General features: G+C 32.8%; 1 protein-coding gene across 1 annotated transcript in view; it reads left to right on the top strand.

Moving 5' to 3' along the window:
* The window catches only part of LOC148948006 (uncharacterized), an 88,792-nt gene that overhangs the window by 14,570 nt on the left and 46,261 nt on the right, over positions 1 to 27,961 (top strand). The gene's annotated exons all lie outside the window — the stretch shown is intronic.

Below are 27,961 nucleotides of genomic sequence, written 5' to 3'. Positions count from 1 at the left end.
TTGACCTCATTAGACTTGATCGATAATCCTTGAATAAATTATGTCCCGTCTGCGTTAGACTCAATTGTAGATGGCAGCACGGTGTTCGTTCCTTATTCTATGCCCATATATGGTGCCCCGTCACGAGTTATAGATCCATACATTTCCCCCGCCGTTAATGCGCATGTGCAAACTTCGTCCCGGAGTCATTACACCTAGAAACAACAAATAAATCGACCTTAAAAAAAGGGGTCATTGACCCGTTCGTGGAGATACATTCTTTTGATAACCGAATTATGTATATCTCGGAGTCATTATGGCCTTTCTACTCTGAGCCATATGTATAAACTTGAGTATGTTCAGAAAATAGTGAGGAAATTTTATTGTAAAAAAGCTGAAAAAAAACTGATCAGTATAAAAAGATTTATCCTTAGGGAGCAGTTGGAGATGACACTCAGGGGCTTCCATTTCCCAATGTGGAGAATCTGGAAAAGGGTAACTATCTGCATGATCATTTTTCGAATTAAGGAGGATCATTCAGATATTGACACCAAGAAGACTTATGGTGTTGAGGCTTGCTAGAATTTGCAAAAGTGGCTGGAAAGACTGCATGTTTATCACCATAATATTGTATTTTTGTAAAGTAACGGTTTCTCTGCATAGTAGATCCATCTTTCAGAGCAGGTAGTCCAGAGAGCTCTTTTAGCTTATCTACTGCAGTATGTTTATGCAGTCCCAATGCAATTCTTATGGCTGAATTTTGGAGTATCTCAAGGGTTTTAAATAGAGTTACTGGGGCATTTACAAGGAAAGGAATGTCATATTCCATTTTAGATTGAATATACAGTTTATAAAAATCAACAATCAATTTTGGTGAATATCCCCATTTAGATCCTGCAAGTCGCTTTAAGATGATGAGTCGCTTTTAAAAGTTAAATATCAAAAAAATAACAAGTGGTTTCCCATTTAAAAGGTAATCAATGGTAATAACCCCTGAAGCGAATTTAATACCTTATATAACTAATGGGTTAGGGAGGGTTGTTTGTCAGATATAAAACACTATTGCCTTTGTTTTTAGGACGAAATTGGCAGACCAAAAGCTTTAGAAAACAGGCACACATCATCTAAGTCTTCCTGAATTATGCTTTGGAGTAAAGTTATATTCTTATTTCTATTCCACGCCAGAAGATCATCAGAAAATTCTTCATTTTTTTACTGACTTCTAAGTTTTAATTCTGAAATATACAGTGTAAATAAAAGAGGACATATGACAGTTCCTTGAAGACCATATTTTACTTGTTTTCTTGAAGACAAAGTGTCATTTATCTGAAACTGAAAAGAAAGATCAGAAAGTAGATCATCTGTCATTGACACCATTATAGATGGAAAATTTTTATTATTGACAACTTCTAGTAACTTTTTGTGTTTGAAATTTCCATAAGCATCTGTCCAATCAAACAGCACAGCAATTCAATATTCACCATCCTGCAAAGCCAATGCTATGTCTATTTCAATTCTGGTTATGGTGTCCATTGCACTGTGACCCTTTCTAGAACCTGTTTGGGAATGGGGTATCATTTGATTGACATCTGCAAACCATTCTAATCCCTTTAAAATCATACGTTCAAATAGCTTGCCCATGATGGGGAGGACTGATATTAATCTGTAAGATATTGGGCTATCGGGTGATTTCCCAGGTTTGAGAATTGGGCGAATAAGGGCAATTTTCCAGGAATTTTGGGAATTTCCCTTCTCTTCATGCCATATTACATACTTCAAGAAGTTTATTTCGAAAGGTATGAGGTGATTCGATAAGCCATTTGATGTGTACCTCATCATACCCTGGTGCTGAATTTTGATTGTATTTTTCAATGGCTGTGTCTAATGTTGTTGTTATTGTTTAGTTATATTTGAGCAAATCAACCACCAGCGTTGCCAACACTTTGACATAAATTGTAACAGTTTTGCGACCAAAGTTGTACCAAAAGAGATTAATTTTTACCATGACCAGCCTGAAGTAATAGACCATCGCCCATCGCCCTATTTTCAGTTTTGCCAAATTTTGAAGAAAACACCCATCGCCGATCGCCCAGTCTTTCAAATTCATTACAGTGTTGCCAAATTTGTTTCCTATATGATCAGTTCAGGCTGCTTTTGTGGGATATAAAGTGCTTTTAAGTCTTCAAAAGCATTTGTAAGTGATGTAGAGCATTTATAAGCGGTCTAAAGTGTTTATAAGTTGTCTAAAGTGTTCATAAGTGATCTAAAACGTTTACAATTGATCAAAAGTACTTATTAATCGTTATAAAGCATTTATAAGTGTTCATAAGCTTTTAAAAGTGATCGAAAATGTTTTAAATGATATTGGTTGTTTCACACTATAGAGATCACGCTATAGATGCGCCTTTGCATTACAAGCGTTTTAAAGTGCTTAAAGCGACTTAGAGCCTTTATAAAGATTTTTTAGTGTGTATAAGGGTTGGAAGCCTTTATAAGTGTTCAAGAGCGTTTATAAGCTGTCCAAAACGTTTTTAAGTGATCAAAAGCCTTTATAAGTGATCCAAAGTGTTTACAAGTTATCTTAAGAATTTATATATTATATTAGGTGCTTTTAAATCTTCTAAGGTTAATAAGTAATTTTAAGCGCTTATAAATGATCTAAAGCGTTTATAAGTGATCTAAAGCACTTTTAATTCATCTAAAGCACTTATTAATGGTCTAAAGCATTTATTTATAAGTGACCAAAAATATTTTTAAATATTTATAAATGATATAAAGCGTTTATGGGTGATTTAGAGCGCTAATAAGTAATCTTCAGCGTTTTTAATTGACCTAAACTTTTATAAATGAATACATCCTAAATCGTCTTCTAGAGCAGTTATAAGTTATCCAAAACCTTTTTAAAAGGTTTAAAGCTTTTATAAAAGACCTAAGGCATTTATAAATGATCAAAACCATTTACATGTTAAGTACCTTAAAGAATTTATGAGCTATCTGAAGTGATTATAAATGATAGAAAGCAAACAAGTGATTTAAAGAGTTTATAAGTGATTTAAAGTGTTTGTAGCTGATCTAATGAGTTTATGAGTGATATAAAGATTTTATAAGGGATATAAAGTGTTTGAAAGTCATCAATACTACTTTAAAGTGCTTTTAAGTGATCTTTAACGTTTACAAGTGCTTTAACAAAGAATAATTTAATATAGGGTTCCCCAAGTCTTGGTCCATTTCCTGACATTTAAAATAGATCGAAACCGTTTATAAGTGGTCTAAAGTGTTTATAAGATATAAAAGCTCTTATAAGCTATCTAAAGTAATTAGAGAATTGTCAGCACAGATGCAGGAGTGACGGTTGGAAAAGGTGTTCAGGTCGCTGACATATATTATGCTGATGATTTTGCCATCACTGAGGATGATCTACTAAAAGCCCCAATGATGATGGACAAAGTTGCAAACTAATTAACAAAGCGTTGTTAATTATTAAGTTGTTATTTATACAAAGCAGTAAATTATATCAGTACTATTTTAGACCCAAGATCTGACTCGAACTCTTGGAAAAAAGTAATCTAGTGTAAAATATTCCATTGGAAACTGGGTACATAGTTTGAAGTTGCAAATTATTTTTTTTTTTACAAATTCATCTTACCAAAAATATAAAACAGATAAATAAGGTTATCATGCCTCATTTTTAGTCCAAATCTGTTTAAATTTCGTCATACGACCCCATTAATCTCAGCAAATGAATTTGAGAACATTTGGATTTTTGCATCGCATAAGAAAAACAGAGAAAAAGACCAAGTATCGGCAACCAGTAAAACTTTTATTACAATCAGTTAAACAAACACTTACAACACTCAATCTTCTCGAAGAGCTAAAATAGATTCTTCTTCAATCTTTAGAAGTAACTATATCTAAGAATAAGAGTTATTGCTGTGGGTTTAAACATTCCAATTTTATTTCAAAGCCCAAATCTGTTGTTCCCCAGAGTGCTAATGTTTACAGAGTGACAGCATTATTTTTAGATTACAAGTGTACTTGGTGCGAAAAATGGTTCCCATATAAATAAAACAAGACTTATAAGAAGTTATTGGAGCTTTAGTGATTTTACATCTTTAGCTTCATGGATTTATTCTAAATCAATACTGTTTAGAACAAATTTGTAACTTTTCATAATTGGTAAGAGCAGAGTTTCCACCTTAACTCTCTCACTCTTATTGAGGCGCTACATTTGTCTCTGAAATTTTTTCTACTTTGGTTGTTCCTAGACTGGCATCCAAATTAACTACGTCCTAATAACTTGAATTAAAAGGAGAGGAGGCTCTTAAATCTAGGCAAATTTTAAGGGATCTGAATAGCCACTGGACTTCATAAAAACAAACAAAAAAGTTCACCTCAAATTTTTCCCACATAGACTTCCTCTTGAAACAAGATTCACAAGCAATGCATGAAATTTAAAAGCTGATTTTAGACATAAATAGATGATTCTTTTAGGTCTTCGTGACAAAAAAATACTCTAGAGGATCCTTTCAAACTGCTTAGAATGCTAATTTTGGCCAATTTTTTAGGGAGGACAAAGATACCCTGGGTATGCCTAGCAAAGAAACTTACAGTGGTAAGTTTCAATCAGATCCCCTCTTAGACCGTTCACCAAAAAATTACAAGACTTGCTCATTTAATACCTTTTTCAGTGCATACACAACGAATTTGTTGGCATAAGTTTAGAACATATAAATCATGACACAAACAGTAAGAAAAATAAACAAGTCTTTCAGCTTTTCAAAATTTAAGTTATCTTGGCCAAGAGCTGTGAGTTAACGTAATTTTAATCATTTTCAGGCCCCCTCTCTCTCAAATAAATTATGTGGTCAATTTAGGCAAGCAAACACAAACATGATTCATGAATTTTAAACTAATTCAGAAAGTAAAATTTTTAACACAGGTTAATATCAGAACGCATTGAAATGTTGTATGGATGATAATCATTTTTTTTTTCCAATAAACAAAACATTTCTCAGGTACTGAAAATCTGATTTTCCCAGCAATTCAAAAACAAAGCTTTTGGATCTTTTCGAACATTATATACGGACAAAACAATACTTTTCAATTTTTGAGCGGTTGGGTCTCTTGACCCAAAGATATATAATCCCGAATAATATCATGAACAAAATGGTGCACCTGTGGCTGAAATTTATCTTAGGGCTCTTTTTGTTCTTCTTTTAATTGAACCAGAGAAATACAGTGTGGATCGTTTTTAAAGAAGAAAAAGAGACAAAGGAGCCACAAATTTGTTATTGTCAATTAATCCCTGGTTCATTACACGTAAACGGTTCACACGTAAACATTACACGTAAACGGTTTCTCACCCGTATGCATTCTTTGATGGGTGTTCAAACTTGATGACTGAGAAAAGGTCTTGTCACAAACATCACACGTAAACGGTTTCTCACCCGTATGAATTCTTTGATGTGTGTTCAAATGTGATGACTGAGCAAAGGTCTTGTCACAAACAGCACACTTATACGGTTTCTCACCCATATGAATTCTTCGAGGCTTGTTCAAATCTGATGACCGAGAAAAGCTATTGTCACAAACATCACAATTAAACGGATTTTCTCCAGTATGTACTCTGTGTTGATTGTTAAAATTCCCTGCATTATGAAAGGACTTGTAACAAACATAACAAGAAAAAGTTTTAACAAACTTATGAATTATGTTATGTTTTTTAAAATCTGCTGGGTGAGCAAACGTCTTCTCACAAAAATCACAATTAAACGGTTTTTCTCCCGTATGTACTCTTTGGTGCTGGTTCAAACTTCCTGCTCGAGAAAAGGCCTTGTCACATGAGGAAAACACGATTTTCGTCTTTTTTTTTATCCAATGAGACTCGCCATGTTCTTCTAGCTAAATGTTTAAAACAACTCGTTCCTAAACAGACAAAAAACTTTTGACTTCATCTGCACAAAATGAATTCAGTACTTTTGTTTGAATCTTGTGTTTTCAGTAAATTAATATTCTACACTAAAAATTTCTGGTAGGGAGTTCTGATAATAACAGCCGATTTTCTTCTTCTTTCAAATTCACCTTGGAATCAAAATAATAGACAGATTTATTTCTTTATCTCTTGATTTGAATGAAAATATACACTATAAATATAGATTATAAGATATATATATATATAGCATTAAGGCTTATTATCAAGCCTTCTTAAAACAATATAACTTGCAAAACTACTTTCAAGTAACAATTTAAAAATGTTCATTAAAGAATACAAAAACGGCTAGGAAAACACCCACACATTGGAATACGATAAAACAAAAGTGCCATATCACGTTTAAGTCTCTTTGTCCTGTTTTTGTCCAATAAAATAATATACAATATATTTCAAACAACAATAATACAATGTTTCCAATAAACCTTTAGTGCTAGAACATTTGGGTTGCAATTCCCGGGGGTCGTATTCAAACTTACATGGTCCTGAAGTACTAGGTCACTTGCGCAAGGGAACATCTTCCAGTTTTGGTGACAAATATGGTTTGGAAAATGAAAGGGCTTCTCACTGTCATCTGGTATAGCATCTTCAACTTCCAAAACAAAATTTAAATTCAACAGACATAGAAAAGTTTAAAATAAAGCTTAGTTAGCAAATCTGACAATTTTTACTTTTTAGTTACGTGTTGCCTCCTCCTCAATATCTTGCTCTTAACGCTAAAATTTTTAGTACTTTTGAAAAAACCTTCTTATTGTTCCAATTAAACCAAACTAGTGTTTTAGAAGTCCTCCTAAAAGAATTGGGCCCAAATTAAAACTTTTACTAGCGTAAAGAACGAGGTTTTGAGGAGGAGCTAACCCCCTTCATATACATAATAATTTCTGTTCGTTTTAAGTTTTAATGTTGCTCCTTACGTCTGGTTGGAAAAACTTGTTTTTTTATTTAAATTCTAATAATTTTTTAAATAATCCCAAGATATCTGGGCAACCTCCCCGGAGAAAGACCCTTATCACGGATATATCCTCTAGACAATTTAATCCTGGTGAAAATTTACCCAAGCAATTACCCTTAACAACCCAGCGCGTAAAACTGAGACGGAAAAGAGAAAGCAAGAAATATAAAAAAATTGCATAGGAATTCTGTAAAATTCCCCCAGTGTTAAATGTCTAGGGCAACTAGGGGGCCTAGTTGCCCTTCAGTCTTTTTGGTCACTTAAAAATGGCACTAAAACTTTTGATTTCCATTTGAATGAGCCCCCTCACAATACTCTAGGATCACGGGTCCTATATTATCCCTACTTAAAAAAAACACAAAAAAAAAAGCACCCGAAAGTCCGCTTTTTTAGATTTTCGCTTACTATTGAGCCAGGTCGCTCCTTACTTACAGTTTGTTACCACGACCAGTTTGATAATAAAACCTACAAAACCATTTTCAAGCGAAAATTAAAAATGTTCATAAAACACTACAAAAACGGTTAGGAAAACACCTGCACAATGGAATACGATAAAATCAAAGTTCCATCTTAAGATTCAGTCCCTTTGTCCTATTTTCGTCCAATAAAATAATATCCAATATATTTCAATAAATAGAAACACAATGTTTCAGATGTACCTTCATTGTTAGAATAGTTGGATTCCTGTGTGTTGTATTAAAATTTACATGGTCCTGATATGCTAGGTTGATCAAAGTTGATCAAAGAAACATCTTCACATTTTGGTAACAAACCATGGTTCGAAAAATGTGAGGGCTTCTTGCTGCGACCTGGTAGAGCATCTTCAACTTCTAAAGCAAAATTTAAATTAAACAGACATAAAAAAATTTAAAAGTTAAGCTCACTAAGCAAATCTGACAGCTTTTGCTTTTTAGTTACGTGTTGCCTCCTCCTCCTCAACACCTTTCTCTTTATGCTAAAGTTTTTAGTACTTTTGAAAAAGCTTCTTATTGTTCCAATTAAACAGACATAGTGTTTCAGAAGTCTTTCTTAAGGAATTGGGACAAAATCAAAACTTTGGCGTAAAGAGCGAGGTGTTGAGGAGAGGACAAGCCCCTTCATAAACGAAATAAACTCTGTTCATTTTAAGTTTCAATGTTGCTCCTTACTTCCAGTTGGAAAAACTTGTTTTTTTTTATTTAATATCTAACTATTTTATAGATAATCCCAGGAAATCTGGGCCACCTCCACAGAGAAATACCCTCCCCACGGATATATCATATAGACAATTCGATCCGGGTGAAAATTAACCCAGGCAATTACCCTTAACCACTCAGATCGTAAAATTGAGACGTAAAAGAGAAAGCAAAAGAAAAAGAGAATTGTATAGGAATTCTGGCAAATTCCCCCAATGTATATTTCCTTTGACAAGTTCACCCCCCGGAAACTTCCCTCTCCATGGAAAGTTCCCCCTGATAAAACCCCCAGCATGTAATTCGTCTTGTCACCCTAAAATGTATGCATGCTTACAATAATAAATAGAACGCGTAAACCGTAAAAAATTTTTATAGCTTATAAGCTTGTCTCTGGGGGCTGTGGGGTCATGTTAAATCCAAAGTAATGGTTATTCAGCCTTTCAGCTGTGATGAATACAATTGCTATTTCAAAATTTTTATCGGGTGATTTGGGGGAAAAAGGGAGTTGTGGAGGGGACCTAGTTGCCCTCCAATCTTTCTGATCACTCAAAAAGAGCACTAAAACTTTTGATTTCCGTTTGAATGAGCCCTCTCAAGGTACTCTAGGATCGATACGGTACTAGGGTGATCGATACGATCACAACTACAAATAAACAGGCACCCATGATCTTTTTTCTGGCAAAAAATACAAAATTCTGCATTTTTGCAGATAGCAGCTTGAAACCTCAACAACAAGTTCTCTGATACGCTGAGCCTCATGGTATGATTTTCATTAAGATTCAATGACTATTAGGGGGTGTTTTCCCCTTTTTTCGAAAATAAGGAAAATTTTGTCAGGATCGTAGCCATTGATTGGTAAGACTAAACTTACTGCATTTTATATATTTGAAATCAGCATAAAAATGCAATTCTTTTGATGTATCTATTGGTATCAAAATTACATTTTTAGAGTTTCGGTTACTATTGAGCCGCGTCACTCCTTACTTACAGTTCGTTACCACGAACTGTTTGAAAATAAAACCTATCAAACCACTTTCAAGTAAAATTTTAGAAAGTTCATAAAAGACAACAAAAACAGTTTGGCAAACACCTGCAAGATTGGAATAAGATAAAACAAAAGTTCCATCTTAAGATTAAGTCCCTTTGTCCTATTTTTGTCGAATAAAATATTATTCAATACGTTTAAATTAATGAAAACACAATGTTTGAGATGTACCTTCATTGTTAGAATATTTGGATTCCTGGATGTCGTATTTAAATTTACATAGTTCTGAAATGCTATGTAAATTAAGCAAAGGAACATCTTCCCGCTTCTGTGACAAATGATGAATTAGAAAATGAAAGGGATTCTCGCTGTCACCCGATAAAGCATCTTCAACTTCTAAAAGGGGATTCTAAATCAAACAGACATAGAAAAATTAAAAGTAAAGCTTACTAAGCAAATCTGACAGCTTTTTCTTTTTAAATAGGCTATGCGTAAAAATGTGGATATACAGACATCACATATATACATAAAATCAGCTGTATATGTAGGTTTTTTTTCCCAACTTATTTTAGAAATCTACTTTTCATAAGGCAAAAGAAAACCAGAAACATTCAAGAAATGTCCCTAACATAAAACAAACTAAAACCTGAAATTCATAACATAGAACACGCTGCTGGATAAGTGTAGTTGCCTTAAATTAACCAAAAATCATATAACAAAAAATAATAGGATAACACAGCCCCCCCAGAACCTGGGGGCAAGTGTTGTAATTTATGCCCTCTGGGCATATAAGGTTTTAATGGAAGATATATTAGTATAAACTTCGGAGGGGACTCATTCAATTATAAATCTGAATTTTTAGTTCTTTTTTTGAGTCAAAAGTAATCTGATGGTAGCTACCCCCCCCCCTCCCAAACCAACCATCTTTTCCCCAAATGCGTCTGCCAATTTTTTGAGATTTTTATTTTATCTAAAATAGACCAAAGATCATACAGTAAAAACTCAGGGGTTTACACCCCCCTCCCCAGAGCCCGGGGTATATAAAGTTTTTATGGAAGGAATGATCATATAGCTTCGTCAGGCGCTCTTCCTATTGGAAATTAAAAGTTCTAGTTCTCTTTTTTAAAAACAAAAGGGACCAGAGGGCAACTAGACCCCTGCTTCTTTACCTTAAAGTTATCCGATCAAATTTTTGAAATAGCCACTTTGTTAAAATAAGTCAAAAGATCAGTTAACAAAAACTCGTGTCAACACAAACCCATAGAGCCCTGGGACAAGTGTTTCATGTTATATCCAGGGGGCATATAAGGTGCTTATGCAAGGGTTTTGAAAATATTTCAAAGATCAGAAAAGCCAAATCCCCACCCCAACTCAAAAACTTATAAAAGATATTTTACTCCATAGCTCAAGCAAGCTGACCCCTGGCCTTCTCTTTATGGCCCGACCCCCCCCCCGAAAAAAACTTATTAACGAGTTTTTATTTAAAAAATAATGGCAACTCACCCCTTGCCCTCCATGGCCTGCCCCCCCCCCCCCCACACACACACAAAAAAAAACTATTAACGATATTTTATTCCAAGACTTGGGAGCTGACACCTGGTCCTCCATGGCCCAAAACCCCTCCCTCGCCCCAAAAATTATTAATGATAAATCATGGGAACTGATCCCTGACCCTCCATCCCTCTGGTCCATTTATTCAGGTCAACTGAAAAAAAAAATCAAAGCTTAACAATCATAAAAAATAGACAATTAAAAGTAAAAAAAAAACAAAATACCACTGAATCAGGGTTTTCTGCATTAGTTCCCAAAACATAAAATACAAAATATAGTCTCACAAAGTTTAGCAGCTGATTTCAACTAACTTTACTTGTATTATGATTAGCTATTCCCATCTGAGCCCCCATAGCTACCCCTGATGTGTTGGAAATATTTCGTTCATCATCCCTGGACAGAAAAAAGACTGACAGAAAATTTTTCTCCAAGACAATTAATTGTCTCACCAAACTTAAAAATTAAAGCTAATAAATTGAATTTGACTGTGTTTTGCACCACAAAGAAGCCACTATTATCACCACTCAGCTTTTAATCGTTAAATCAAAGTACAAATACAGTTAATTTTTTTTTCTTAGCATCACGTAATGAGCAGGGAGAAAAAAAGGAATAATTATTTTCTAAAACAAAGTATCTTTTATTTTATTCAGACATTAACTGTAAAAATTACCGTTTTTAATGAAACAATCTTCAGAAACTGTGTTGGGATCGAAAATTTTCAGAAATTGTGGCTAGTCTATGAAAGATATTGGAACGGAGTTAATGCAAATTATGAGAAATACAATACTATCATTAAAACTTGGATACAACACAGATTTCAGTCAGGAGAGTCCTAAAATACAAAAGATATTAGGATTGATGACTAAGAATGACTTTTAACCACTGTAGAGCAGATTTTATCTTGATACAGTTGAAAGAAAACTCAACTCCTTCAACAGTCAAAGCCATTACAAATTTGATTATTATTTTTTTAGAGGGTGCTAAAATACTAAAACTGTCTTTTTGATGTAACTAAATTTAAAGTGTAGTTGTGGATTTTAAGTTATAGTAAAATTTCACAGTAAAAAAGCAAAATACAGCTGTTAGTAAATTTATCAATCCGAAATTTAGAAAATTTGGTTTACTTAACGAAATGAAAGCTTTATTCATGGTTTTAATACTTTAAACACATTAAAGTGTAGGCCTATTATGTACATCTTATGTACGTCCAAGCAATTTAAATTCTAATCTGAAGTGAAACTCAAGCAATTTGCGAAATATTTCTAGAAAAATAAGTCTTTTGTCTTTTAATATAGGCTAAACTAAAATGTAACAACATTTGCCTAAAATATTACTGAGAAATTAATCGATTGTTTGACTAAGGATCTTCCTGGGACCCACTTATGCCAAGGTCTAAATTTGGCTTAAATTACTCTTGTAGCCAAATATTGTTTCATCTTTACCAATTTATTATGAAATCAATTTCACTCTTTCACTAAAACTCTTTAATTACACTTGAAGGTGATATTTAAATGTAAAACAAAACAAAAATATCCCTATTCAATATGTTTTCTATATATCATGGTTACAGTGACAGCTGTAACATAATAACGAGCAAACCCAACTAAAAGTAAAAACAATACATTCTTTTTATTTTAGTCCAAAAGTCAATTTGTTTTATTCAAATAGTTATTCAGAGGGTCAGAGACCTTCCGTCATTTATCCTACTCGCCTTATTGTGAGCGATTTGAAAATTTATTCTGAGCTTCATTTAAAAAGGCAGGGGAATGCTAAAATGCTTCAATTTGCGTTCTTTTAGTTTTCGATTTAGTTTCTGTTTTGGGTTTATTTTTGAACTGCGCTTATCCAAATAACTTGAAAACTATTATTCTTATAAATAATTAATTTTATTATTATTTTATTTCTTAAAATCTTATAAATTTATTGTTCTGCAAAATCAATCTGTTTTCCGCAAAACACAATATGTCGTAACTGTGGGTTATACCAAGAGCTGTCATTTACATCTTCCTCCACTTGTCGCATCTTCATGTCACCTTTGGGATAGCTGTTTGTGCCTCGCAATATTCCTTCCAAATTCAAGTTTCCGATTTGTTTTTAGAACCCTTTAGAGAGCAAGTGACGTAATGTAAAAGGCCAATCCGATTCATTTGGAAATTGTGGAGATGACAATAAAATTCGACCAAACTAACAGCAACCTCCAAAAAATCACCTTTGTAGGCTACTATTTCCTCTAACTCTTTCCTTTTTGCTTTTATTAGATCTAATAGAAAGAATTCACTTTCGTCAACCAGTAGTGATTGATATAATTGTCCTAGAACAAGTGATAACCCAGCAAACAAAACTCTTGATGAGGTCAAAGCTACCAAAAGCCAATGGAGTGCAGCTAAACTAGCAAATAAAAAAAATCCATTTCAATTATAATTCATAAGTTTGTTCATGTTTATTAACCTTCAAGATTTAGTTAAGGGTGACGGACCTGGGGTTTTGTGACCTTTTTTGGTTGTTTAAGTAATATAGTCTTCACTTTTTATAGATCCCCCTTATCCCCTGAATGTTGAGAGAAGAGTGACCCATTTTTTGCACTATCGACATTCGTTTTCGTTTTATTCTTCTGTAATAACATCAGAGCTGGAAGTTGTTTTATAATGTGGGTTCTAATTACTTAATAATTTAGTTCTTTTTGTGGGTTTAGTTGTTGTTTTACAGTGTTATATTTAAAAACAAGTGTTGTTTTTTCTCTCTTACCTTAAATTTTTTTTTTGGCTTTTCGGTTTTTTCCGTTGAAACTCCTGGACGTGGGGCCAAAATATTTGGGATTTTTTAAATTAAAATGTTGTTTTTTTTCTATTTTTTGTTTACTTGGTTGAAATTAAAACCTGTTTTTCTTGCTTAATTTTTTGTAAATAGAAAAGCAGTGTGGTCTAAGGAAATTATTTACATCTAGCCTAGAGGTGGCAAAAGACCAAATCAATTTTATTATTTTAGAATTTAGCAAAAAAAAACAGACCAATTTAATTACGTAAAAAAAGTTTTTAGAAAAGTGTAAAGTAAATAAAATAATTATAAAATCGTTTTGTTTCAAGCACCATTTAAATACATATGATGAAGTTAATCACACGAGAAAGGTAGATTTACTAAATTTAAATTATTTGCTGAAAGAGAAACGTTTCCAGAGGTCACAAATTGTAAAAGAAATAGAATTGTTTTTTAATAGCCTTTGCGGTTTTTTTTAATACCTACCACTTCAATCAAATTATATCAATTTTCAAAAATTCTTTTGAACATGTTTTATGATTATCTAGAAAAAGATTAAACCAGAATTTTTTTGCAATTGAAATGGGAACATGAAAAATAAAAAATATGACTGTATAAACCTAAACATTTCCGGGCCCAAGTATGATTAATTTAAGCAAAAGGGAGGTAACCAAAGAATAAAAAGAAATACTTGTGAATGGTGTAAAATTCGGACTAAATCCTAAAAAAGTACCAATAGAAGAAATAATTTCAAAGGTTGAGATAAGGATTCATAAGTTTTATAAAGATTTTTATAATGGAAATTATTTACGAGTGGGGATCGTTAATATTTTGATAATTTCCATAAGAACTTAAGAACAAAGATTTTTTTTTTTAAGAAAAAAAAATGATTTACGATTCTCTAATAATAACAAAAGCTGATAAAAGCAATACGGTAGTAATCCTAGAAAAAGATGATTACGATAGTAAAATAGAAACAATTCTAAAAGATATTTCAATATATAAAAACTTAACTCAAACCCAACTGAATCGTATGTTGCAAAATTAAGAAAGGATTTAGAAGGCCTTAAAACGAACGGAAGCATCACACCATAGATGTATTACAAGTTCTTTCCAAAAGGATCAGTCTGCCCAAGAACATGTGGTGTGCAAACAATACATAAAACAGGTCTCCTCTAAGACTGTTAGTATCAACAGCTAATTCACCAACGGAAAAGATAAAAAAAAATAGATAGCAAAGACACTTAAACTTTTATTATATCTCCAGAATTCTTATATAAAAGACTCAGAATTCTTAAAAAATAAACTTATTAATATCAAAATATGAATGAACTTATGCTGTTTAGTTTTGATATAAAATCCATGTATACATATGTATGTTACCTTTTGATAAATCTTTAAGTATTTTATCCGAAAAAGTTGGCAAACATCAAAATGAGATAGAAAAATTATCTGCAGGAATTGAAGTAGAAACTATGTTTATATTAAATTTAGTTAAAATAACTAGTAGGTATACTAAATGTTTCAGGTTTAGAAATAATTTTTTTCATCAAATTAGGAGATTAGCAATGGGAGGACCCTTAAGTCTGCTGTCAGCAAATATCTATGTAGAGTATGTAGAAACTTTAGCTATAGAAACATATTTTTTCAAACCTAAATTTTGGGGCACATATATGATGTGTTAGTTATTTGGAATTGTGGGGAATCACAAATTGAAGCTTTTATGGAGCATTTAAATAACTTGGGAGGGGAATTAGTTTTTACAATTGAAAAAGAAACAGAGAATAAGTTACCGTTTTTGGATATTTGAATCCATGAAAATAATAATGAAGTAGCTTTTTTAATTTACTGTCAACCAACTAAAATCAACCATTATTTATCTTTTGCATCAAATCACCCAATCCAAGTAAAAGGGATGTAGTTATTTCTTCAATTTATAGGGTATTAAAATTAGAATCACCAGAATACATGAGTAGTGAACTAATTTTTATCAAGGATATTCTAATAGGTAATGTATATCCCAAAAAGATGATTTTTAAAATTATTGAAAAAAAAGTAATGGAACTAGTAATATTAGAAGAAGTTGGGTCAAATCAACATACAAATTACATAACTTTACCTCATATCCCAATATTGTCACAGAATTTAAGGAAAAAACTAAACAAATATAATATAAAAATAGCATTTTAATCTAGATAAACGATAAGCTCTTTGCTAAAAAATGGAAAAGAAGATTCAAAAAACATGCAAAGCTCATGTGGTAAATTATATGTAGGAAGAACACAACAGAATTTAGAAAATAGGTTAAATCAACACAAAAATGCCATAAATTGCTCACTAAAACATAATCAAAAACCGGAAATTTTTGAATCAGCTGTAGCAGAACACATATTTGACTTTCCTCAGGATAATATTTTATTTGATCAAAAAAACATTGTAGATATGTCTATAGGGCTTTTGCGAAGTTTTAGAAAAATTATTGAAATAAAATAAAATATCTAATTGGGTATTAGTAATAATACAGATGAAGGGGATCTTAGAATAAATACAATTTATAATGGTTTAATTAGGAGCAGGTAAAATTGTCTACCAGTAGTGATTTACATAATTGTCCTGGAACAAGTGATAACCCTGCAAAGAAAAGTCAGGATGAGGTAAAAGCTGGCAAAAGCCATCGGACTGCAGCTAAACTAGTAAATAAAGAAAAATTCATTTAATTTATAATTCACGAGTTTTCTTATTAATCTGAGAAATTTAGTTAGGGGTGATAGACCTATGGTTTTGGGACCTTTTTTTGGTTGTTCAAGTAAATATAGTCTTCACTTTTAATAGGCCCCATTTATCCACTGATTGTTGAGAGGTTTTTCGTCTTTAAACTTCAATAATCAGGAGTTGGATATTCTTAGTCCACATTAGGCAGGTCATTTGTGGGGTATTTTTGAAAACAAATCTGATGTAGATCTACTTTTTAATTGTTTGTATGACTCTTTGAAAGAAATTATACTGAATACTTGTTATGCAACCTGGTTGAATCCAGGATCAAAGAGAACAACCCCTTTGAATCCTTGAATGATTCCTTAAAGGCTGATGGAAAAAAAATAGTCTTTGGAAGGCCTACAGGCCCTGTAAGCCATCTACACACGATTATCAACTTCAACTTTTTAAAGCTTATAGAAGAGTTTACAATTCACTTTGCCAGAAGCCCAAATTGTTATTTTACTATAGTTAATTCTCTGTGTGTGGTAAAGACATTAGGAAAACATGGCTAGTAATCAATTCTGTTATCTTCTTGGCCCCCTTCTGTCCCTTCAAGAGTTTAATTGATGGTAAAATCATAGAGGGTGAGCTGAAAGTGCAAGAGTGCTAATATTGCGAAAAATACAGCCTCTTCTGTAAGTCCTTCTTCTTCTCTAAATGGATTTAGGTCTTATCTTGGACCTCCTTATCTTAAATCAATGGTTTTGCAGCCTACTTATGCAGTTGAAATAGCCAGAACTGTTAATTCTTAGAAAGATTCTTCATCTTCTTGCCCAGACAGAACTTCTACAAAGGTTGTCAAGCTCATTCTTCCTGCCATCGTTACCGCTCTTGCAAGACTTGTCAATATGCCTTTCGAAGAAAGTGTCTTCCGAAGAGCCTTAAAGCATGCTTGTGTTATTATGGATTTTAAAGGTGGTTCACGGAAAGATCCTGCAAGATATTGTCCTATATCTTTCTTATCAGTGTTTAGTAAAATTCTTGAAAGAGCTATGCTTTTTCAACTTCTTAAATTTCTTAATTAATATTTTTTTTTCATGATTCCCAGTTTGGTTTTAGGGCAAAGCACTCAACTGAGTATACACGTGCAAATCTCTTGAAGTATGTATATACATTTCTTAACTCTAGTCTGGTACCTGCTACTCTTTCTTCTGATGTATGTAAAGCACTTGATTCAATAGCACACAAGATTCTTCTTTGAAAACTATCCCACATTGGAATTTGGAGTATTTATTCTTCCTTTCTATCATATTTATCTGGTCAAGTTATCTCAGTTGATCCTCTCTTTCCAACCCATCTGAAATAGAGTTTGGTGTTCCAAAAGGATCTGTGATTGGGCTGAAACTTTTTAATTTATGTTAATTAACCTTGTAAATGAGGCTAAAAATCTAAAACCTACCACTTACTATTGTCTTTGTCAACCTGCATGTGTCACTAATTGTGACAAGAGTTTGTCCTTCTCCAATACATTTATAGCTTTTCCAGATGACAGTACTCTTGGCACAGCAGGTAGATTTGAGTCTAATCTCTGTTCAAACATGATTGCCCTTTTTGAAAGTTATTCAGTGGTTTGATGTTAATAATCTTGCCTTAAATGTTGGAAAGTCATGTTTTCTTATTTTCTCACGTATTTTAAAGGCTTCTTCTGGTGTAAATGAAATACATGTATCCAGAGTTTCTCTTATTAGGCCTAAAAACGTTGCACTCGATTCCTAGGCATCTTACTTCATCAAACTCTCTCCTTCAAGCCTCCCATTGACCTCATTAAAATTGAAGTCTCCCGAATCCATGGGATCCATAAAAAATTTAAACACATTTTTCAGGGTTAATTCTTAGATTCCTATTCTACATGGCCAGTTTCCTGCAGCCCTATGTAATAATATGCTTTTAATTTCTGAGCAACTGACTTATTATTTCTGCACTTCCTATAATTTACATATACCTTATACACTGTCCATACAGTCTGACTTTTAACCCTCTGAAAGCTTGAAACATAATTTGGAACACTCTCCTGGAGTCTGCACAGAGCTGCTACTCACTTGGTATCTTCAAAAAGTATATTCAAGATTTTCTTGCAAATAATTATTTTTTTTTCCTAGTTCTCTGATGAGTTGATGTCTCTGGATTAGTTCTGAAGTTTATTTGGGTGGGTGAAATAACGTATTTATTCCCTGGCATAGCTTGTATTTTGTTTGGGGAGGGGGGGTATTGTTTTGTTTCTTGATGTGATATTATTATTCTAAAAATATTTTATTAATGTATTTGTTTAATTTTTTTTCTCCCCTGTTTTTTCCTGGCCATAGAGCAGTATGGGAGAGTCTTTATTTTTGTGGGTAATTTACCATTGATCTCGGTATTCACTGATATTTTTCTTGTTTTGTCTTTCAAAAAAAATTTCAAATTGAATAAATAGCATCCTAGGCATCCACCTGCTCATTATTCAGAGACAATTTCTAATAATAGAGCCAGTCTGCTGGATCATTAGAAGTTGTTCTATTTCAAGAAACCCTGCAGTATCCTCAGGGCCATAATAAATGGCTTAGAGAATACAATCCATGATAAATCATCTTTTCTGGAGCCAGTATACTGAAGTCTACTGGGCAAAATGAACAAAAGCTATGAAAGCTTTTCCAAAGCCACAAATATATTTCTGGGAAGAGACCTAGATCTTGCAAAACTCATGTGAAACCTATTGGCCAGGACTGAGGTTGAAAGACTTTAAATTCATTGATTGCACTGTCTTTAAGACACTATTCTGTGAAATTTATATATTTAAATTGATATTCATAAATCTTTGGTTAATTTACCAGTGGATTGTGACAGCTCCACAAACTTTGGCAAAAGTGAAAAGAAGTTTCAGCAAACTGAAACTGGTACAACATTTATGCACAACAATGGATGATGACCGTTTTGATCACCTTGTAATGATGTGCTTCGAGAGTGCAAACCAATATATTTGACTTTTTAATTGAAGTATTGTAGGGTAAGATAACCAGTACTTGGGAAGCTAATCTATGCTTTAACAGCTAATTCATTATAAAATGTCTATCATACTACCTAGAAAGCATATTGTTTCAAAATTGAATGTGTCAAAATCATCTTAACAAGCATGTGTTTTATCTTGAATATTTTAACTATAGGCCTATACAACACTCATAATTTCAAATATACTGATAGACAACAGTGGGCCTAATCTTGACAACCCATTTATAGCTTGAATCTAATCTTGGAAAATGTGGTCTAATCTTTGACACAAGATCTTAAAGTTATAACAACACATCCTAATCACAGTCACAGTCAACCTTGGGTAGATTAATCTAAGAAAAGTATTGTGAAATGGAATAATTGTATCTAAATAGACTAGTTTGTAGACGCAACTTTTGTCTCAATTCAAATGTTTGGAAATCAGATGTTTTCTAAGATTGTAGTCAATAAATCCCAAATGGTCCTATTCATCAGCCAATCATAACTATCAAACTTTTTACACATAAGGGCCAAGATTAGATAATTTTAATTAGAATATCTGGCTAAGATTAGGCATTTGCTGATTACCAAGGGTCTTACCCTAGTTGCAATTTCTCATTTTGTGTTAGATCTATATATTTTAATTGAAATTGTGAAGTTGTCATTCAGTTGAAATTGTGAAGTTGTATTCCTCTTATTTTACTCCTTTCTCCACTAGATCAATGGCTAGCTGTACATATGCTTCTTACAAGAAACTGAACAAAGAAGCTAATTTTTTTCAGGCTATACAATGCTTTTGGCTGAACTGTGCTCTAAATATTAATTTTATAATAAGGAATTTTGATTTTTATTTATAAAAAAAAAAGTTTTTAAAAATGATTAGCCAGTCAGTAAAATCCCCCCCCCCCTTCAAACATTTTGACAAGTAATACCACTGCAAGCCTGAGAACATATGTCTAATTTTTTAAAAAGAGGGGAAACCTCCTTAAAAATACCAGACCTATCAATAAAATCGCACAATCAGAGTCAGTATATAAGACAACTCTACTGTAGATGCTTCAATCTCTTATCTGCAGAATGTAGAATTATGTGTTGTTTTGCCAGAAGAAAGATAATGGAGGTATGTTTATTTCTTTTTTTCACCAGGGGTCATTGCAACAAGCCCATAGTTCTAGAAGATTAGGAGAGCACTTATTTGAATGAAAATTAAAAGTTCTAGTGCTATTTTTAAGTGAGAAAAAAGATTGAAGGGTATTTAGCCCAAGCTTTTTCTCCAATGGCATCTAATCAAAATTTGAGATAGTTATTTGATTTTTCATAGTTGAAAGCTCCAATGACTATGCCTCTGGTGATAATAGTATCCCCTGTGGCAAGCCCTAAACTTGTCCATGGGGAAAATGATGTAAATTGCCCATTGTTTACATATAGTATTTTTTATTTGGAAATCTACAGAAACTTTATGGGGGAATTTTTCAAGAAAATGAAATTTTCCATGGGGAATTTTCAAGAAGTAATTTTATACAGAAAAGCAAGAGAGGGGGGGGGGTCCTGTCATGATAAATATGGTCAGAAATTGAATATCAAAAATTGTTTTTTCAACTTAAAGTAAGGAGCATTAAAAATTTAAAATAAAAAATAATATTTCATATATCAGGGGGACTACCCTTTTATTATCTGTTGTACTTTATGCTAAAGTTAGACTTTTTCTCACCATTCTTTAGGAACATGTCCTGAAATGCAAGAGCTGTAGAATTTGAATAAAAAGTAATTTGAGAGATGTTAAGACATAAGAAACATGAGCAAGGGTTGAGGAGGGGGCAGTCCTGCTCATGTACATAATTAATTCTGTTTGTTTTAAATTTTAATGTTATGGCTTACTTTCAGTTGTAAATTTTTTTATTTATTTAATAAGAATAAAGCATCCAACACCAATGTTAACATCATCAGGATTCTCCATATTAAATTCTGATTTGGTTGCTTATTTCTAATAATTTTAAACTTGACTAATAAAGTGAATTTAACTTCAAAATTAGTTTTAAATCAGCTATATTAAAATATCTAGATATAAAAAATATAATGTCTGTGTTTCTTTTTCTCCTTTATGCATTACTATAGGCCTACTGTTTATTTGATTGCAAAGAAACTGAAGTTGTTAAGTACACTCTTGCAAAGGTTTTGGGCATAAATTAGGTACAAGCCTTTACATTTTGGTTTTTTATCCTGAAAGTTGAGTTAAATTTTAATTATATTGGACAAAACAGTAATGGTAAACAGTATGCTTTAAGCTGCATTCACAAGCATGTCTAGCTAGAATCCCATGTCTAGCCAGAATTCAATGTCTAGGCAATGACCATTCACAAGTAAAATTTGGTGCTTAGCTAGACACCCTAGACAAGGCACTTGGCTAGACACTGATTTCTATACTCTAGAAATCAATGTCTAGGATTTTCAATTACAGCCCATCAGAATGTGTCAAGTTCCACTTTTTCATCATTTATGTTTACATTTTTAAACTGAAATTTAATTTTTGCTTTCTCATTAATTGTTTTTTTCATTTTAGGCAAATATGCAAAACCAGACATAACAGTGAAGCGCACTAAGGCAACTGTTTTGCTTATCTTATCCATTAGCTTGTAACAGTATAAATAGGGATTACAATTTTGAATGTTTTGTCAGCATAAGCTCTCTTGAGCCTTGTTTTCAGGCACTGGGTTCAAACATGGGTTGCTATCAAGTTCTGTATCATGTGTTTTTAGGGTTGCAGGTTCAACAAGACATGCTTGTGAATGCTGCTTTATAAAACTTGTTTATTAGGCTTGTTGCCATTAGTGCCACTTGTTTATTAGTTTCACAAAATTGCTTAATACAAATGATTAAAAATAAAACAGAATCAAATTCACTTTTGAGTGTAACCTCAATGGCCCCAATGAAGATATTTTAGCAAGAGTTTAGAATTGTGGCTCCTGATAAGGAGACATGTAAGAAAATAATACTTATTTTAAAATATGTATAATGATCCTAGTTAACATATTATCCAAGGGGAGAACCTTTATCATCAAGTCTTTCCTCTAAAAATCTTCTTTTTCCAGCTTAAAAGAAAAAGTCAAAAATAAACCTCCATGCTAAGATGCAATGCATAAATCTTTTGAAATTGCTGCTATAAATTGCCAAACAAATTGTTCTACAGATAGCATTCACCCCAGCCATTGTTAGTTAATGATATAGCATGTGTTTAAAGAAAAAGCAGCAGTATAAAGAAAATTACTGCCAATAAATAAAAAAAAATCACCACTGCTAATTTAAAAAAAAATTATTATACCCCCACCCCCCTAATGAGCAAATATACAACCAAAATTGCATTCTGATTCTAAATATAACATTCAGTCACATAATAAATAAATGTTGCCCCCACCCCCCTGATGTGCAAATATATACCCTGATTTGGATATATTTAGGGGTTGGGGTTCAGTTCATTTGGTTATATTTAGGTTCATAATGCAATTTTTGTAGTATATTTGCACATTAGGGGGGTGGAGTATTTACTCTGTATGTAAATGTATATTTATAGCAATATTTTGTATTTTTGCCACTGTTGTATTAATATTTTGTATTTTTACCACTGCTCATTAAAAAAGATGGTATTTTTGCCACTGCTCATAAAAAAAACAGAATTAGCAATGACTGGGATGAACTCTATCTATAGAACAACTTATTTGGTAACTCATAAAGGCAATTTCAAAAGATTTGCACATTATATTTTAGCATGGAGAATATTGTAATTTCTTTTTTTAAGCTGGAAAACAAAGGATTTTTAGAGGAAAGACTTGATGATAAAGGTTCTCCCCTTGGATAAAATGTAAACTAGGATCATTATACATATTTTAAAATAAGAATTGTTTTCTTAACATGTCTCCTTATCAGGTGCCACAATTCTAAACTAATACCAAGGATTTTTAGAGGAAAGACTTGATGATAAAGGTTCTCCCCTTGGATAATAGGCCTATGTTAACTAGGATCATTATACATATTTTAAAGTAAGAATTGTTTTCTTAACATGTCTCCTTATCAGGAGCCACCAGGAGTATACCCAATGGATAATATCTAAAAATTTATATTCTATAGAATGTAAAAATAATATCCAACCATACTTAGTTATTGCCAAAATTATCCAACTAGTTAGCTATCTGAACAATCCTTTTAAGCAAGTAAGAAATTATCCAACTAGGAAAATAATTAAAATTTAAAAAAAAATAGTTTTATCTTGCTAGTCAAATACAATAAAGCATAAGAGCCAACTTAGTATCTCTAACTAGGTGGATAATACTTTAACTTAATGCTTCTTATATATATCTAACTAGACAGATAAGTAAATTCTTCATGCAAACTAGTGATAATATCCAACTAGTCAGACAATTTTTTCTCTTAGACATAGCCTGAACATCTAACTTGGTGGATAACACTTTGTCCTAGCCCTTCTGATATTAATCCAACTAGGTAGTTAAGTAACTTCCTGCTTAGTTAAATATATATCAAAAGATTTAAGACTCAGCATTATCCACCTAGTTAGATATTCTTGCTGTGCCTAAGAGAAACAATTTATCTGGCTAGTTGGATATTATCCCAAAACTGCATAGAATAATGGAATTTATTTATCTTCCTAGTTTTATATAAATAAGGAGTGTTAAGACTTAGTATTATCCACCTAGTTAGATGTTCATGCTGTGCCTAAGAGAGATTAATTGTCTGGCTAGATGGATATTAACCCCAAACTACTCAGAGAATATTCTTAGCTGCCTAGTTGGATCTATATCAGAAACACTAAGCAACATTATTATCCAACTACATAGATATTCTCTCTGCCTAAGAGAAACAATTTATCTGGCTAGTTGGATATTAGCCCTAAACTGCTTAGAAAATCTTCTTATCATCCTAGTTGGATATATATCAGGAGTGTTAAGACTTGGTATTATCCACCTAGTTAGATGTTCATGCTGTGCCTAAGAGAAATGAATTATCTGGCTAGTTGGATATTAACCCCAAACTGCTTAGAAAATCTTCTTATCTGCCTAGTTGGATATATATCAGAAACACTAAGCTACATTATTATCCACCTAGTTAGATATTCTTGCTGTGCCTAAGAGAAACAATTTATCTGGCTAGTTGGATATTATCCCAAAATTGTATAATGGAATTTAGTTATCCTCCTAGTTGGATATATATCAGGAGTGTTAAGACTTGGTATTATCCACCTAGTTAGATGTTTATGCTAAGCCTAAGAGAAATGAATTATCTGGCTAGTTGGATAGGGTAAGACACCCAGTAGTCAGCCACCTGCCTATTCTCGGACAGAATGTAACTAACAGGGAACCTACCTCTAGGCTAATGTGCTTAGAAAGTTTATTATGCTAGAAAGTTTTTATACATAGCTGGTTTCCCTGGTCACTATTAGATATCTATATGGATATCTAATAGTGACCAGGGAAACCAGCTATGTATAAAAACTTTCTAAGCACATTAGCTTAGAGGTAGGTTCCCTGTTAGTTACATTCTGTCCAAGAATAGGCAGGTGGCCAACTACTGGGTGTCTTACCCTATTAACCCCAAACTGCTTAGAGAATCTTCTTATCTGCCTAGTTGGATATATATCAGAAACACTAAGCTACATTATTATCCAACTAGGTAGATATTCTTGCTGTACCTAAGAGAAGCAACTTATCTGGCTAGTTGGATATTAACTCAAAACTGCTTAGAGCAACTTCTTATCTACCTATTTGGATATATATCCCAAACACTATGCTATGTTATTATCCAACTAGGTAGATATTCTGTATATTGCATAGACAGTCAAATATTCAGCTAGGTAGGTAAAGGTGTAAGAGTCTTAAAAATGTTATTATCTGTCTAGCATGATATTTTATATTTTATTATAAGTGCAGTTGGATATTATTTTTACATTCTATAGAATGAAATTTTTCTAAGAATATCCATTGGGCACCTTCCCCAGGAGCCACAATTCTAAATTTACAATGCCAGAAGTAGCTAAAGTAGAATTTTACTGTTTTCACTTTCATCCTAGCTAAATTATAGTCTCACCTAGAAATTTGGGTCAATATATACGAAATAATATTATTGAGTTTTGACTAAATTCAAAACACCATTTTATGCCTTTTTTTATGCTAATTACGAATATAATAATAATTCTTATTTAAATTTAAAATTTAGGGGGTATTTGAGCTAATAAAGACGACAAAAAATAAAGTGTAAAAAGGCTAATATAGGATGGAAAAGGCTTAAAACCTTTGTTTTAAACTTACTGTTTCATAATAAATACTTATTTTAATCCATAAGCACTGACTTTCCATGAGTAGGTTGGATAATCACAAGTATATATGTTGCAACAATTCATTCTGCAAATATTATGTATGTTTTTCCTACTTAATGCTGAATGTTCAAGAATGTGTTTTTGTCAAACCATCAAAAATATTAAAGGATTAGGTTTTTGTAGGTTAGGTGTTGTATTGTATTTTTTGGTTAGTTTCTGTTAGGTTAGGTTTGGTTTGGTTAGGTTAGGTTTGATTAGGTTTAATATTTTCGAAGTTTCGTCGAAAACGCATTCTTTAAAATTCAGTATTAAGGAAGAAAAAAAAAACATAATATTTGGAAAATGAATTTTTGGAACTTATATACTTGTTACTCATGGAAAGTCAGTGCTTGTGGATTAAAATAAGTATTTATTATGAAACAGTAAGTTTAAAACAAAGGTTTTAAGCCTTTTTCCACGCTATATTAGCCTTTTTACACCCTATTTTTTGTCATTTTCAAGAGCTCAAAAATGGCTTAAATTTGAATTTCCGATAGGAATGCTTATTATATTCATAATCAGCATAAAAAAAGGCATCAAATGGTGTATTCACTTTAGTCCTAACTCAATAATATGATTTCGTATATATTGACCAGGTTAGGTTGGGTTAGGTTAGGTATAGCCTATATAGGGGGGTGGGCTGAAATTCATTTCCGATAGAAATGCTTATTATATTCGCAATCAGCATAAAAAAAGGCATCGAATGGTGTATTCACTTTATTTGAAACTCAATTTTTTATGCTCTTTCCAAATATAACAATCATTTTTGTCAGAAATGAATTTTACCCCCACCCCTATATATACCAATTCAGGGTATATATTTGCACATTAAGGTGTGGGGTAAATTTTATTTCTGATGTAAATGAGAGTTGCGTTTAAATCTCCCCCCCACCGTCCCCCCTAATGTGCAAAGATATACCCTGAATTGGTATATATATAGCCTAGTGGTGGGGTAAAATTCATTCCCTACAAAAATGATCATTATATTTGGAAAGAGCATAAAAAAAAGGCATCGAGTGGTATGTTTACTCTAGCCTATGCTAGCCTATTCATAAGTCAATAATATGAGTAAGTTTAAACTTTACCCATATCCCTAATGTGCAAATATATACTCTGAATTGGTATATATATAGGGGTGGGGGTGAAATTCATTTCCGACAAAAATGATTATTATATTCGGGTACTGGTGCGTTATATGGGCCGTTACAAGGAAAACAGTCACGAAAAACCCGCCAGACGGGTTAATTCAAAAGACAGCTAGAGTAATGCAATGCAAAGCGTGGTTTTCATTGCGTAAACGAAATTTAAACTTTTTTTTGGGGGGGGTTTAGGGGGGCGGAAGGAGCCTAGGTTAGGTTATGTATTTAATATATGCTATGCTTTACCAAAAAACCCCGCCCCTAATGTGCAAATATATAGCCCAAATTTGTTTATAAACTATTATATATTCATCGTGTTTTATTTGATTTCATTAGCATTAACCAAACTTGACTTTTTAGAAAGGCCCATATAATGCCCAAGTACCGTCCTTTTTTAAGTCAAAAGTAATTGGAAACCAACCAGCCACTAGGGGTTATTTTCCAGGAACGTATTTTTCACAGGAGAGTATTTTCAGCAGAAAAGTATTTACTGGGAGAGGGGGGGGTATTTTCCTTGGAAGATATAGTCTGGGGGATTGGTAAAGGCCTAGACCCGTAGACAGCGAAAGGGCGAAGGGAACCCTATTAAAAGATACAAAAAATGAGAAATAAATCTGGGTATAATTGTTTGTGACGTCCGATTTAATTTGTTTTTGGTACAACAAAATAGCTCTTTTATGAAATATCTTGACATGCATTTATATCATGACTTTAAAATACAAACAATTCCAATAAGTTTGAACATGTAAAGATTTTAACTTGTGTTTTAATCAAGGAAAATGCCTCGCAGAATACTGAAAAACTGAGTATGGTTGTTCAGCTGCACGAGAGTTCAGTTACACAAGGGTTCAGTTGAACGGCGGTAGAATTACAGAGGGGTTCAGTTACAATGGGGTTCAGTTACAAAGGGTTAAGTTGCGCGGGACTTGATTTGCACGAGGGTTCAGTTAAATGGGGTTCAGTTGCACGGGGGCTCAGTTACACGGTGGTTCAGTTACACGGGGGTTCAGTTGCAAGGGGAGTTCAGTTTTACAGTGCCTACGATGCTTTGGGGTCCAGTTTCAATGAAACCGAGATAAACTACCATGCATGTATATTTTTACTGAATAATTAATATATAGAGCTGGTTAGGTATTTACTATGTACGTTCTGGGCGGCCTTCTTTCCATTATTTCCTGTTGTAGTTTCCATAATTTTGTTACTAAAGTATTATATTTTCATTAGATTTTGGTAGGCTATATTTCATTAGGATTAACCTAACTTCACTTATTTGGTGTGGTCGCTATACCACGTGAGTACCTAAGTTTTTTTTGTTACCCCCCCTCCCTCACGAGAAAAAAACTTATAACCCCCTC

This window comes from Artemia sp. Qi Xiang Cuo, chromosome 10, assembly GCF_049724085.1.
Source record: "Artemia sp. Qi Xiang Cuo chromosome 10, ASM4972408v1, whole genome shotgun sequence".
NCBI lineage: Eukaryota > Metazoa > Arthropoda > Branchiopoda > Anostraca > Artemiidae > Artemia > Artemia sp. Qi Xiang Cuo.
This window is presented reverse-complemented; position numbering and strand designations above follow the sequence as displayed.